At 42.8% G+C, this 15000-nt stretch overlaps 2 non-coding genes across 2 annotated transcripts; both read left to right on the top strand.

The window, feature by feature from the left end:
* Positions 1-1134: 1134 nt before the first annotated feature.
* Positions 1135-1207, top strand: TRNAK-UUU. Its single transcript has one exon. It is a non-coding gene; the product is annotated as a tRNA-Lys (tRNA).
* Positions 1208-4054: 2847 nt separating this feature from the next.
* TRNAW-CCA lies at positions 4055-4128 on the top strand. The gene has a single exon. It is a non-coding gene; the product is annotated as a tRNA-Trp (tRNA).
* Positions 4129-15000: the final 10872 nt, after the last annotated feature.

Raw genomic sequence — 15000 nt, 5'->3', positions numbered from 1 at the left:
AAGATGTTTTTTTTCATTTAGAAGTTTGCACCAACCCATACTCTTCCTCTATATCGAATGACCCCATTATGCAATGAATATTTGCTATTCTTGTGAGTGCTCAGGACTGCCAATTCAGATAGTCAATTCTGGGTGAATGTGTCTTTGTTGTACCCTGCAACAATATCAGTGAGCCATTGTGGTTGACAGGAAGTAATGGCATTGAGTTCATCTGGCTCATGTAATCTAGATAGTGGTGCATCAGCTGCCCTATTCTCTAAGCCTTTTATTGGATGGTATATTGTAATCCCATGAGCTTGAGGAAAGGAAAGCTTTGTGCTGCATTGGTGTTTTAAGTCTTTGAGCAGTCAAATGAGCTAAGCTCCTGTGAATGAAACGCCTGTCCTGCTAAGCCCAAACTCTAATGTGCTTGACTTGGAAGTAGGCCACTCTTTCACTGTGAGGATCTTCTTTTAGTCTGTAGCCACCCCTTGCCCACTAATGACATGACCCAGGTATTCTATCTATGGTTGAGCAAATAAACATTTATTCAACTTCACATATAGTTGATTCTGCTTCAGAAGGTCAAATACTTGCTGCAAATGGGTGACATGATCTTGCAAGGATTTGCTGTAGATTAAGATGTCATCAACAAAAACAAGTACACAAACCCTAGTCAGCTCAGCCAGAATTGTGTTCATAGCACTCTGGAGGGTGGGTGGTGCATTTGTGAGCCCAAATAGCCTAAAATTCATAGTGACGTGGGTCTTGAATGCCGTTTTGTATTCGTCTGCTTCATGTAATCTTATCTGATGGTAACCAGCTCTCAGATCCAGCTTAGTAAACCAAACAGCACAAGATAACTCATCCAACAATTCTTCAACTACAGGCATTGGGTATTTTATTAGACGAATCCATCTTATTTCCTTATTTCTCTGTTTTGGTAGCAGGAGAAGTACTTTGTTCAGCCCGGACTTCAAAGTAGTCTCCCCCGTTGACCTTCTTTTTTAGATAGAATCCTCAATGAGTGGAAAGGACTCCCAAACTTGCTCCACAGTACTATACCATACAGAGCCACGCCCTTGTGATATGATAAGAAGAAAAGGGGCCAGGCCGCCCTCTTTTCTTTTCCGCACCAAGCCTTCTTGTAAAATCGGGTGTATAGCTCAGTTGGTAGAGCATTGGGCTTTTAACCTAATGGTCGCAGGTTCAAGTCCTACTATACCCAAAACAAAAAAAACCACTCTTGTATTCGTAAGGATGCATAGTAGCCTTCAAAGAGCACTCTTTGGCCTTGAGAAAATTCCCTTTCTCATCAACATCTCGACTTCGCTCGTTGTTTGAGGTCAGTATAAAGGAGATCAGACTGGCTCGGTCATTGATAGGTCGGCCTTCTCCTTATTCATTGGATAGGGCGCGGGGGAAAGTCAAGTCAAGCACTAGTTAGTTGGGGTGGGACGCACCAAAGCAGCGTTCGTTGCACTAGCGCCTTATCTTTTGAAGCTAAACAGAGGATCGAAAGACGGAGTACGTCCGAAGTCGTTGGCTGCCTTTTTGTAGTGCGCAAGTCAGAGTGAACTTCTTCTTCTGTTCTGCGAATCTACTAACGAGAACTGCCGTACAGTCCTATCTTTTTTTAAGAAAGATCGTAGATGAACGTTTCGTTTCGTTACCTAAGTAGTTGAGCAATTCATTCCAAGGTAAACAAAGAGGTATTTCCTTTTCTCGTTCAGTCCTTCTCTCCTTCCATCCCAGTAGGCCTATTCATGCTTTTTTGCTATCCATCTTGATCAAATAGAAGAAGGGGAAATTCAGACTAGGCAAAACACCTCAAAAAGTGAAAAAAAGATAAAACAACTTTCTTTTAAGTAGTAAACCATAGTTCTCATCCTAGGAAACCATATCGATCATCGGTTCAGAGCTCCCAACTACGAAGCTCTTTTCTAGAGCGAGTCAACAATTCGTGGATCCATGGTTTGGATGAAGCTATGTACCCGGGTAGAGATGATTTGTCTCAAAGATGTTCCGCTCATCCAAGAATCTGAAACTTCATCTACATAAACTCATAAATAGCCCTTTCCTTTCTTTTCTTGACTTCAAAAGGTAATCAATCCTTTCTTTTCATCTTTTATCAAGTCTTCCTCTTCCTGATTGAGTCAATCAGGGATAGAAATTCGGATCAACTATGAGGAGTAGGGCTGCTGGGCAAGTGAATGAACTCTGTCCTAGGCATTTCCAATAAGTTCAGTGAAGTGAGGGCGAAGCCTTTTTTGAGAGGGAAAATACACTCCAAATGATATTCCATAATGGAAGGAATGAGTGGAAGATTTACTGGAAGAAAAAAATACGATACTTTTCTAGTCGTAGGTAGGGCTACCTATCTAGTTTCGTGCTTCGGGCGTACCAGATTCAATAGGCTAGGTTATAGCTGACAGATTTCTTTAAGAACTAGCCGCCTATAAGCCTCGCTAGTAGTATTCCTGCCCAGTGCCGGAGTAGTGACTCACAAGGTAAGTTCTCCTCGATGCATTTCCAACACTCTATTTTTCTATGTACACTTTTGATTCCTCAGTAGGTAGGGACAACGTTCGAGATCTCATCCGACCGTCTATTTCTCACTGATTGGGAGATTGGATTGGAATCCGAGGAGAACTGATTGGATGTCATGGAAAGAATGGGGCACTACATTGGTTACCCACTGCTAGCCTAGCGGAGATTTCTCTATTTGTTGAAAGTGGAAAGGAGTCATATTTGAATCGGAAAGTTGGGCTCGTTCACTCACACCTTTCTTTGATTATCGATGACTTGGCTTCTTGCTCAAGTAAGCACCCGGCATACCAATTCATTATCCTTGGGGCTCGGCTCGCTCCTTCCTATCTACGTTATTCTTTCTTTGTTACTCTTGTAATGACGTTCCGAAAGAAATCAAGGTTACCAGGTCACAGCTCTGATTCTTCTTCCCTTATAGAACCTTCCCGCAAGAAATCAGTGGAAGTGGGTCCGCCCCTACAACTCATCAAATCAGCCTTCTTTTCTGTTCTGCGCTGTACATATTCTCAAGTTATGAGAAAGAATGGATTTGAATGCAATTTGGAATTAACAAAATAAACGAATGAAGAATATTTTTACCTCTTATCTGATAAGCAATCAAAGCATTTGAACTGCTCAATGAACAATAAAGAAAGAGCTAAGGTAAAAAAGTATATGTGTTACTAATAGTAAACCAATTTTATTTGGAGTTTGCTTTCAGCTGAACATGTTATAACTACAAATGAGGTGAGGCTTGATTAGGTGGCTTTGCAAGAACTAGGGAGGAACACAAGTTATGTACTTTAGGCTAAACATATGAATTTAGAAGATCAACTTTTCCAATTGGACATAAACAAAAGCAACCAATAATATATACATATATATATATAAACTTCAATAATATTTTCTCTATGGTGAAGTAATTTCATCGATAACCACTAAACGATTAAGTAGCGATGTATGCAAAGCTAGACAACGAACATTTCATAATACACTCGTTCTGCATATCTTTAGGATAAAAGAAAAAACTGCGAAAAAATCCGTTTTCCTAAATAAAAAGATCAAGAAATCTATTTTCTATGGTTCTTATTTCGTTGAAAATGTTTCCATGAGACTTTCTTTCATTGAAGAAGTCCATGACTTGTTCTAGGTGATATGAGGTTGAACAGGCTTTAGAAAAAATGCAAAGAAGGGTACATGAGGGTGGAATAAAAATCAAAAAGATGACCCCTTCTTTCTTCCTGAGCATTACCGATAAATATTCATTCTTTATACGTTAGGTTGGGTTTCAGATGTATATCATTTATTATATGAAACCAAAAAGAAGAAATGACAAGAAAGTTGCATATAGATGGAGGAATAAATTATGATGTGGAAAACAAGGCAGGGGTTCAAATCCTGTCATCCCTACCTATTACTTCTCCTATGGGCAGTAACGAGGGATCAATTGAGATCGATTCAAATTGGACAAAATTCAGAGTTTCATTTTTCTATATGCATGCGGTACAAAAATCATCCTTTTCTTTACTGCTTTATCTCCCGGAAAGCGCTCTTAGTTCAGTTCGGTAGAACGTGTGTCTCCAAAACCCAATGTCGTAGGTTCAAATCCTACAGAGCGTGATTCTGTTCTTGTTATGTCGAATCCAAAAAAAAGAACTTATATAAATATAAGAAAATGAGACAGTAATGAGGTCCATATCGTCATCGTAATAAAAAGAAAGATCTGCAAGCATTCTTTATGGGAGTCGGGGCTTTCTGATTTGAAGTTGCTGGAAAAGGACCTCTGTGATCGGTTGATCATTAGTCGTTTTTTTAAGGTAAGTAGGCAGGGGTGTCTTGATCGAAACCGAACTTCAATTCCACCCAGCTCAGATTCTATGCAGCAGTGGGGAAGACCTATTTATACTTTTATTGAGAATTCCATTTCTTCCTGCCGCACCCCAATTCTTTCCCAGCAGTTGAAAATTGATATGAGATCTTGAACCCAGGGGGCTCCTATGTTCTGGGCAGAGGCATTGATGCGGGCTATTAGAATAAGGTGGTAAGGTCCAGGCATCTTCAAACCCCACATATGCCCTCTTTGATCTAGTAAGGGGAATGAAAGAAACAGGAATGTTGCACAGTAAAGTGTCAGCACTCATCCCCAAACTCCATAGGCCCCGCAATAGAAAGAGTTTACTTCGGTGCCGGAGAGCCGAAACCGCTAACCGAAACAAGACATATTCACTTTGACCACAGCCACCCGCACTTGCCTACCCGACTGGCTATTTTAGCTATTCTCTCTTCAACCTTCCTCTAACCTAAAATAGTCGTACCGCTCCCCCTTTAGAGATAGATTTCTTTATTCTCTAAGCTAGCTAAACGCCCGAAACATAATAAGCTAAGCCTCCGTCGATTTAGCCAAAGCAGGCCTGGAGAAAATAATGGGAGTCGGTGTCCCTTAAACGCCTTGTTTCCTCTTCTTTACGGTGGCTTCTTCTTAAATGAAAGAAGATCTCTGCTGCGCTTATGCCTTCAAACCCGAAAACAGTGGTTATTACGACACCAGGTGAAATAGCTGCTTTTTCCTCTCTTCCTCCCCTCGACCTATTGAAGTTGCGCTCACCCGCAGCCCTAAGCCCTACAGTTCCTTCGCTTACCGCCTAATCTTAATCTATTGCCCTGCCTCCAAGAGAAGAAATGGCACCAACCGATACAATGGTAGCTAGTTCCAGGGAAGCTGCTTCAATGGAAGTTGGATTGCCTAGTTGCTTTTGAGTTCGATTTGAACTAGTTTCCAAGCTTTTTTGTCATCCATGCCTATAAGTATAATTATCTTTTCCAATCCGAGTGTTCCATCGGACTTACTCCATTTGCTTCTAGGGTCCATTTGCTTCTAGGGATAGATAGGGCTGGAGTCGTCAGTGCTAGAATGAAATGTGAATGAGAGCATAGATTGATTGTCTCACTTCATGTACGTATAGTAACCAGTTAATAATACTAAGGGTCCCTAATACTAATCTCGACATGAGAGGAACGTGTCCTCTCGGCCTTGATATATACTAACAAATATGGTTTTTTCACTCAGACATGAGAGGTGAGATCGATTATATGATGGATACAGATGGAGGAGCAGAAAGTGAGAGATTGTGGCGTGAAGCACATGTAAGGTGTACAACTCTTGAGACGGATGCATCGAGGTGCCGGCCTATGAGAACGCTCGTCATAGCGTTGCGCCATAATTTTGTGATGGGTCTTTCGTTTTAAAAATAGGAGTTTTTCGGGTCTAGTTTACCGGTCCGTCAATAAATGCGTACGAAAAGTGAAATAGTTGATGTGATGGATGTGCCCGGTATCGATCAATGAAACATCGGCTCGACGCAGGATTTCAATAGAACGAAAAACATCGTCAGTAGTAGAGGGATAGGTACTTATTCCCAGCCAGCGGTATCATTGCTGCTCCCCGCCTAATGCGGATCATTGTGCAATGCTTATGTGAAATCTCAATCCAAAACTTATTCGTTTCGTTGGAAAAACCGACACCGACGTCAAGATCAGTCTCCTTTCCTTTCTCTTTAGTTTGGGAGCAGAGCTTAAAAAGATGGGGGGTCACGATGGATCCTTTTTTTATCCCTGATTCCATGGACGGAATGATTGTGGAATTTAACCCTTCGTCGTCATACCCAAACTCGGTCAATGGGCCGGCTTTTAGCGTAGAAAGTGTGAGTTCGAACTACATGGAGGTGGAGGAATCAATAAATTCCCCTCCTCCCCCTAATCCAAACCCTTATTCTCAGATTCCGGATTTAGTCACCGCAAATGCAAATATGGATTACTTTCACTTCTCTCAAATGCAGATGTTTTACCAAATGCAAATGTTTTATCAAATGCATTTGAATTATTTTAGCAGCCAGCCGCTTTTGCCTATGGTACCTATGTATGTTCATTTTTTATGTCTTTTTATATGCGGTTTTGGTATTTTCCCTTCTAAGCAAACTCTTTTGCGCCATTTGATCTTTAATTGAACTATTTCAGGCTCCGTATTGAATTGAAAAACTCTTTCAGGCTCCGTATTGTATTTATAAACTCTTTAAGGCTCCGTATTGTATTTATAAACTCTTTCAGGCTCCGTATTGAATTGAAAAACTCTTTCTGGCTCCGTATTTCAAACTCGAATTGGATTTTGTGTCGGCTGGCCGGCAGGACCGCCAGCCCGCAGATGTAGGGAGGTCTCCTCTTGAACTGAGAAATCAAAGTCGCGATCTGATAGGTATCTATCCAGACCATGCATCTGGAAAGCGCCGGTTCAATTCCGGCTCGTGACATGAAGAAGAAGTCCCAAACAGGGATCAGATGAGTTTGCACAGCGTTACCTTGTTGACGGAAAATCTAATTGTTCTTCCGGTTCAATGAAGACTATGCTTACTTTCCTTTCTCTTACCGGTCTGTGTTCTATCATGGACCTGTATTCCGTTCCTCGAATCGAGACTTTCTTTTGGTATGATTTTGATACGAGTTTTCTATCAAAACTCTATGCCATCAATCACTTACGTCGGGGATTGATGGCATAGAGTTTTAACTCAGGCATTAATGGTATCGGAGTACTGCCTTGGAGGGCTAGGGGTTGTAGGGGAAGAACCAACCTTTTGTAGGTAGCAAAACATCTCACTCAGTAACTAAATTAGAGTTCGATCTTTTACGTTTGTGTTGTCTTTTTGCATTTTTGTTTCGATCCGACATCAGATCTGAGTTATTGTTCACTAACTATATCTTAGACCATTGCGATCTCTTTCTTTCACTTGGTTTTTCTTCCTTCCCTTCGGTACTCCTTAACTCGAAGATACTCCTTCGGTACTACTTGGCTACTACTTGAACAGATGGGTTTAGTCCCTTCCTTCGGGCAATGTTTTCTCCGGGTACCACCGGCTTACCACCGGGTTGAAAGAAATCCCTTACTATTAGGACATAGTGTTCGGTACGACTTAAGGCTACTGGATTGACTTTCTTTAATGTTGCATCTGCTTTCAACTATTTCATAGCCTCCCGTCCCGAGCAAACGTCGAGAGCAGGGTGTTGAGCCAAAAAGTAAAATCCATAGAGTTGGGGACTAAAGAGACTCTTTTTTACAGCCAACCATGAAGAGAAGAGAGTCTCGGAGTAGATTCGGTAATGTTGAGTCGATCTAGTATGGAAAATTCCTCACTGTGCGCTCGCCTTTTGCCTGCTTCTACTTCATCTGCAGATCGGATTCCTTCCCCAGAGTTCTTACTTATAGGCTTTATAGCCAAGCAATAGAATAGCTGCTTCTTCTAAAGCGGATTAGAGTGCGACGACCAAAGCTACGGAGCGGCCTCTACCGCTTTCCCTACTGTTCTGGTTGAACTAGGGCTTTGGCTGAGCGACCACCTTCTTCCAGTATTCTTAGCTTACTGTCTGCTTCCTGCCTGATCGGTGCTGACTGACTATTCTTGCTTGTCTTGGGCCTGCTCTAGTTTTGGTGCTGCTAACTAAGGGTCGAATTTCGTGACTTGATGAAGAGGAAGTCGAGTATCTTTGGTCTTGAAGAGTCAGGCCAATCCAACCGCTTGCTCCTACCCAACTCAGTCTCAGTCGTACCATAATGCGCCTGGACTCAACACTTTTCTTGCTCCAAGACCACCCTCTAGCCCTCATGTAAAATAGATGACAGAATTGTAAACAATCATAGAATGATTTAAGCTGAGGAACATAGAGGTCTCTCCCACAATTTTTGTCATATACCTCTGGAATAGTGTTGAAATCACACGCCACTAAGCTGTTTTTTAAACCAAGTGGTTTATCTTAGTGTGCTAGCCGCTGCTTCATTTCGTATAGCGATAACGCTTTCTCTTTCTTAGCGCTCCACCCCGCGGAGAACTCTGGTTGCGCTTTGGTTGGCTTTCTCTTTTTTTCGATTTTCTCTGACTTGACTCAGTTTGACCTACTTGGTTAGAGTATCGCTTTCATACGGCGAGAGTCATTGGTTCAAATCCAATAGTAGGTAAAGCCGTCCGAAACCCCCGCTTTTGCCAGCATGACAGCAAGCACAGACTGGCATCAAGGAGTAGAATGACCAAAGCATCGGTTGCTTCCACTTGTTTGTTGCCTTCTTCGACCGACAGACAAGGTACCCCCCTCTTTTTCTCTTGCGAACCTACGTTGAGCTTGGGACAACCCGCGACTGGCATAGGATATTTCAAAAGCGCCAGGATCCATCCTTCTTATGAACCAAGAGCACTGGAGAAGCGAAGGGGCTCGTGCTGCGACGAATAATGCCATTGTTCATCATCTCACAGATTTGCTTCTCAATCTCTGTTTTCTGGTGGGGTGCATATCTATATGGCCGGACATTGACTGGCACTGCACCTGGCACCAACGGAATTTGGTGGTCACAGGCACGACGAGGGGGTAATTCCTTTAGCTCCCGGAACAAAGCATCAAACTCCTGTAGCAGTTCTTGAACAGCTGGAGGTGTCTGCTCTGCAGGATCAGCATCCAGAGTAATTGCTTGCAGATCATGCTCCTGGTGAATCTGACACACTTGCACACACTAGCTAACAGCACCCCGTTTCAGCAATCCTTGCAGCTTACGGACAGAGATTGGACGGCAGGAAGGATTATCTTGAATGCCATTGAGAGTGATGCGGCGCCCTTTGTGCGTGAATTTCATACGACGATGACGCCAATGTACCCACATCGGGCTATGGTCTTCGAACCGCTCTTGCCCTCCCCTTTCACTTCCATAGTGGTCTTCTTTGGCCGGCCCACTCATTTCACTCTCAAGCTCTCTGAGAAGAGAGAATCCGATTCAAGATGTTTCGAATTCAGCCTTTCCTTCATGTTCGTGCTTTAAGTCAGTTCGTACTTTTCAGTATCTAAGAGAATGACTGAACTCGCGTTGAAAGCTACTAAACAACGGCTGACAGAGACTCATAAGAGGGAGAGCGGTAGCAAAAATGAGATCTTTCGTCTAGACAGAAGAGAGATCCTTTCCTTCCTTTCTATAGGAAATGATTGATGTTGCTAAGTCACCTTCCGCTGCTCTTGCGTCATCCCTTTTCCAATTCTTTTTGTATGGCTCGGTTGCATCTGATTGATCGATCCCTAGTCACTGATTACATGCATGAGTTCTTTGATTCACTACTGACTTCTTCTGTGGAGCCGAGTTCGCCGACTGAGACTACTTGAAAAGCATTTTCGACCAACCGATCTCACGACGATGAGTCACCCACATACTTAACAAAAAATGCAAATAGAAGAGCAAGTAAATCAAGCTCAATTACAACTCACTTTGATCAAATAGCACTCAGGTATAGGATTTCCAGCGGAAAGGTAGCCTTGCTCGCTTCTTTACCCTTGTACGCACAAATCTAGCTCATAGCAGCACTTTCGAGTTCGGTTACTTAAGTACAGAGATTGGAACAACTTAGCGCGGGAAGTCCCATATCTTGTCTTAGCCTCGCCTCACCTATTTCCTCATAACGAGATCAGAATGAAATAGAATGGAATCTCAAGTCTTAGCTAGATCAGGGCTACCACGTTCCCTCAGACGAAAAAGAAAAGAATACTAGACCTGTTGGACTCGCAAAGTAGGATCAGGCTTTTTCTACTAGAAACAGAGGAGAGCGAAAACTAAGTCAAAGGGGGAAGAGCTGTTTATGAGCATTTTAAGGCCGGTTGACAACATCCAATGTCTCCCACGAGGGTGCCTGAAACTCCAGTTTTTCTAGGCAGAGGTAGGTATATATATATTTAACACATTTTAGTTTGTAGGAAGATTCCCCGCTCTGAATTTTTTTCTATTTGGAGCTTCTTCCAAAGAGGTTGGGATTCTAGTTTCAATTGGATGTGTCCCGGTAAGATCGTTAACGACTGATATACTGCCTGAGACAGGGCATGCTCTCCCCTCTGCGTATCGAGAGAAAGAAACAACTTCCTGATTCCAGTTTATTTCATTTATACCTACGATATCCACGCTAAAGATGCAAACTTTTGCAGTTCATATCAGCCTGAATGAGGAAGTAGAGTCAGTTTCGTCCATAAACTGGGCCGAAGATCTGACAGAGGTTGACTTGCTGGCTTGTGAGTTGCCAGCTCCGTAGTTGATTGCTAACCAGAGGATAGTGACAGCCAATATTCCTATTCCTGCTTGTGTGCTTGTTTGCTATTCTTCCTGTTCCTGTTACGAGACGACCTCGGCTCAAGCTGACCCCACACCGAAAGTCGTCAAGCAGTCTTGGGCTCCATCAATCAGTGAGGAGGAAACCAAAACCTGTTGGAGTTCCCCGCCATCACCTCGCCTAGATCCGGGGGTTCATACCCTCCTGTAGAAGAGATGTAAGTCGCAAAGGTTACTTGCCTGCCGAGGGGGGAGAACTACCTAGTATCAAATTCACAAAGCAGCACATTTAGTAGTTGACATCTTTCTTTCTCGTTTTCATCGGAAAGGAGAGTTTTCACGTTAAGCAAGAAGAGCTACGAGTTGGAGGGCTATTTCACCGACCGTCACTTCTCCTTTGTATCTGCCGAAGACGCAAGTAGCCCAACGACAGGCTTGTGTGGAGTTGAATGACAACACGCAGAGGTCTTTTGGCGAAACTGGGGGCTCTTTGTCTAAAGGAAGGGCAAAGTCAACAGGCCAATTCCAGTTTCAGAATTGGAAGAAGCAGTAGGAGGTTCACCATCAGAAAGGCATGGGACAACAAACTCTCTTAAAGCTTTCTTCGAATAAGTCTTTCGCTTGACTTGGCTCAACGGCTTTAGTTCAGTAAATGCTTTCGTATGAAGCTTGAGTCAAGTCTAGTCTCATGCAGTGAAGATCGTCAAGCAATCATTGCTCGTCTCTCCGAAACCTATTGATAAGGAACGCGTTCAAGTGTATGGAATAATCAAACCTTTCACGTATTTGTTAACATAGCGTTGGACGATTGATTCCTCTCTTTCTCCATGGCCTGCTTCCCATAACTGGCCTTACTAAAACTTACGAAATGCTAATTTGACCTAAATTTCCGGTTAACTGCTTACTTTCTTTGCTAGCTCACCCGAAACTCTGTCTTCAGGAGGAAAGCTTGCTTGAGTACCTTACTTGAAAACAAACCGCTTGAGCTGTAACCGAAACAGAAAGGTTTGATGAGCCGCTGCTTGCTCTCTAACTGCTCTTACCGCTTCTTCTTCTTGACCTCTGCTCACTGCTGCCAATGCTGTGACTGCCGCCCCTATCTCTAAAGCTGCGGATTACAGCTCCTGATTCAAGCAGTTTTTTTTCTGAAGTATGAGTCTTGTTTGTGACATTCAATTCCAGAATGAACATTCAAAGGAAAAGTAGTATGGGACGCTGCTTGCTATTACTGACTGCGGCTGCCGACCGAAGAACTGAAGATCTTCAATCTATGTTTGAGTGCTCTTGCGAAAGAAAATAATTTCGAATGCAAAAATGACTTCAAAAATAGGATAGGATCGCGGATTCCATATATTTTTATAGAAAGAAAGATACTGTACTCCGCATCTTTACACCGAATCCTTAAAAGCCATTTAATGCCTTCTTGCCTGCCTTCAGTTCATGCCTTCAGGCCAGCCTGCTCTTGCCTATGAATGAGATGCCTACTTCCCATTAAGTCAAAATACCTCATAGACATACATATTTTTAAGAATACTTAGTTAGTTAAAGAGAAAGATGGCTTTTGACAATTTTTTTAGTCCCCTCGTTCCCGAGCAAGAAAACGGATGCGCTAACGCGCAACGGCTTTCGCGCTAGTTGCTCAATCCATTGCTTGTTCGGAAGAATCCGCAAATGAATATTCTTTATTTCCTCTCGGACAGGCCCTCTTTTTTCATTCGAGTGTACATCTTTTTCGGTAATGATCATCTACAACTGAAAGACTGACGTCTTCCTCTACTCGATCCTTAGTTATACAATCTCCCTCCACCTCAATTTTTATGATCCTCATAGCCTTTTTTATTCGCGTCCTCCCCCTGGATCTATTCCTGCCGCGTCCACGTCCTCTGCCTCCAGCAACTAGAGCTGCATCATCTTGTTCATTATTGAGAATAGGCCTCTTCTCACACCGTACCAGTTCTTTTTGCAGTTGAATCTTCCCGTTCTGGCTTATTGAGTGTATAGATTCTTTTTGAAATGCAATCTATTCCCACGTCACTCTTCTCATAACATATCCTGTTCTCCTCACTTTGATTCTGGATTCACCGGTTGATTTAAGACGGGGTTCTATGCTTTCTAGCCCCATTTGACAAAAGTGAGCTTCCCCTATCTCTTTTGTAGGAATCAGATAGCAATGCTCATTCGTGAATAGCATTTCATGCTTCCGCTACTTCGTCGGAGAGATCCATGGAAACTCAAAAAAGAAAAGCAGATGGCATTGTTCATACGATAGCCGGAAAAGTAAGTTCTCCCACCGGCTATTCAAAAAAGAAAGACTTACTTATTCATAAACTGCCTTTTATCGAGCATAATAGCTCTTATACGCTTGTACAGAGGAGTATAAAACAATGTATATATATATATATAGGTGTTTAGTATCCTACAAAAACATTAACATCCAAAGCACCGTAAGCTTGCTTTCTCTCCCGCTGACAGACAAAGAAAAGGTTTTTTTAGACTTTTCTATGGTAGGCCTATGCTAGTGGAATATCTTTTGTGTTTGTATTCTAGCCTAGCTCTCTCTATTCTTTGCTTAAGCTATCGTGTCATGTAGATGGATGGCATCTCCCTATTCCCACATCCCCGGATATGATTAATGCATGGAAGCTAAGGAATTGGGTCATTCTTCAGCCCAAGATGCAAGCATTTGGACTCCATCCGAATATGGCAGTTGAACTCTTATAATAGGCTTGGCTCTGGAAAATGGGCTTATCTTGGGCAAAAAAACGCAAATAAAGAAGAGCTTCTTGTTTCCAAGCGGAACTCGAATGGGCTGCTAGCAGATTTGTTGGGGATGGCAAGTTAACACCGTGGGTAGGCTTGCCTTTCACTCGCTCTGGCACATTTTTGCGGAACGTCAACGTTATATATAGTGGAATTCTAGAGGTAAGTTAATGTTTTCAAAAATCCAAATGGAAAAGGATTTGCAAAAATATGCAGATTAGAAGCTAGTATCTCAAGTTTTATGAGAGAAAGAAGAGGAAGAATCGGCGAACATCCTAAAAATGGTACTTTTGTCTCAATCCGATCAAAAACAAACATATTCTATTGTGTGTTGACCACCGGGAAACGAATGGATTAAGATGAAGACGGACGGTTCAATTAGCGAGCATGGGAAGGCTTGTGGAGGTTTAGCAAGAAAAAGGGGATATATGCGTTCTCTCAAGAAGTTAAGAACAAGACCATACTCGAAGTCGAGCTCTTTTGCATCTGAACATGTATTCAAATAGCAGCTGAAAAGGAGTGTCAGAGGATTTGGATTGATTCGGATTCCCTAACGTAAGACATGGTCTACTCTCAAGATCCCAAAGTCCGCAGCTAAGGAAAGCCCCTTCTTCATAAGATCAAGAAAGTACGAGCGTCTTTCGAAGATTGGAAAATCTCCCATACTTGGAGAGAAGCAAACCAACCAGCCGATTTGCAATTGACTATGCTTAGTAGTTGACATCTTTGGTCTTCACATTTTCCCTTCCATTTTGTAAAGTTAGTAGAAGAGGATAGATCCGGTAAATTGACGAATGTCAATCTTCATTTTTGTAGATTAATACACTGGTAGGGGTCGATCAGGCAAATCCCAAAGCTGACCCCCGAACAGCTGCCGGACTGCTCTACTGATCTTCTCTCTCTTCAGAAAAACGGAACCTTCTCAAAGACTCCCTTTGCACTGAGAACACAATTCAGAACCCTCCTTCTCACAAGAAGGCAAACCTTGTACGTTGATCGAATCTTCTTTCGCATCCAGAAGAGAGGCTGTGGGCTATCCGAGAGAGTGGTTCAGGTGACTACCGGAGTCATTGATTAAGCAGGTCAGATGGGCTTAGTAGGGCTCGAACCTACAATATCACCGTTATGAGCGGTACGTTTCAACCAATTAAACTATAAGCCCAATCGGATCTCTACATGCCGGGAAGAGCGGACAGAAAGAGGAGACCTTTGCTCTATCTCCTTCTTCCTCTTCCCGGGGCCCCGGAGGGGTTCTTTGGCAAGCCCTATTAAAGAAGCTAAGTGACTTTCGTCACTCAAGTAGTGAGTTTGAGAGTGACCGTTAGGGCGACCACTTGTACTTCTAGGCCTTGGCGACCTATATGTTACGCAACACAGCTTCACTCGATTCAGTAAATCAATAGTTCAAACCAGCCCACTAATAGCTTAGATAGTGGCCCTTCCACTTTGGTATAGTTGACCCTACCTATTGACTCAAGGTTCATAGGAAGGGGGAACCCAGACGTAGTGGGATGTAGGCTTCAGTTGTTTTGGTACTTTTTCACTATGTCTTATTATTTGTTTTGTAACCGGCTTTTCACCGGCAGGTCAGTAGGCCTTTTAGAAGGCGAACAAAC

Source organism: Triticum dicoccoides, chromosome 5A (assembly GCF_002162155.2).
Source record: "Triticum dicoccoides isolate Atlit2015 ecotype Zavitan chromosome 5A, WEW_v2.0, whole genome shotgun sequence".
NCBI classification, from domain to species: domain Eukaryota; kingdom Viridiplantae; phylum Streptophyta; class Magnoliopsida; order Poales; family Poaceae; genus Triticum; species Triticum dicoccoides.
The sequence above is the reverse complement of the archived record's forward strand: the minus strand, read 5'-3'. Positions and strand labels throughout refer to the sequence as shown.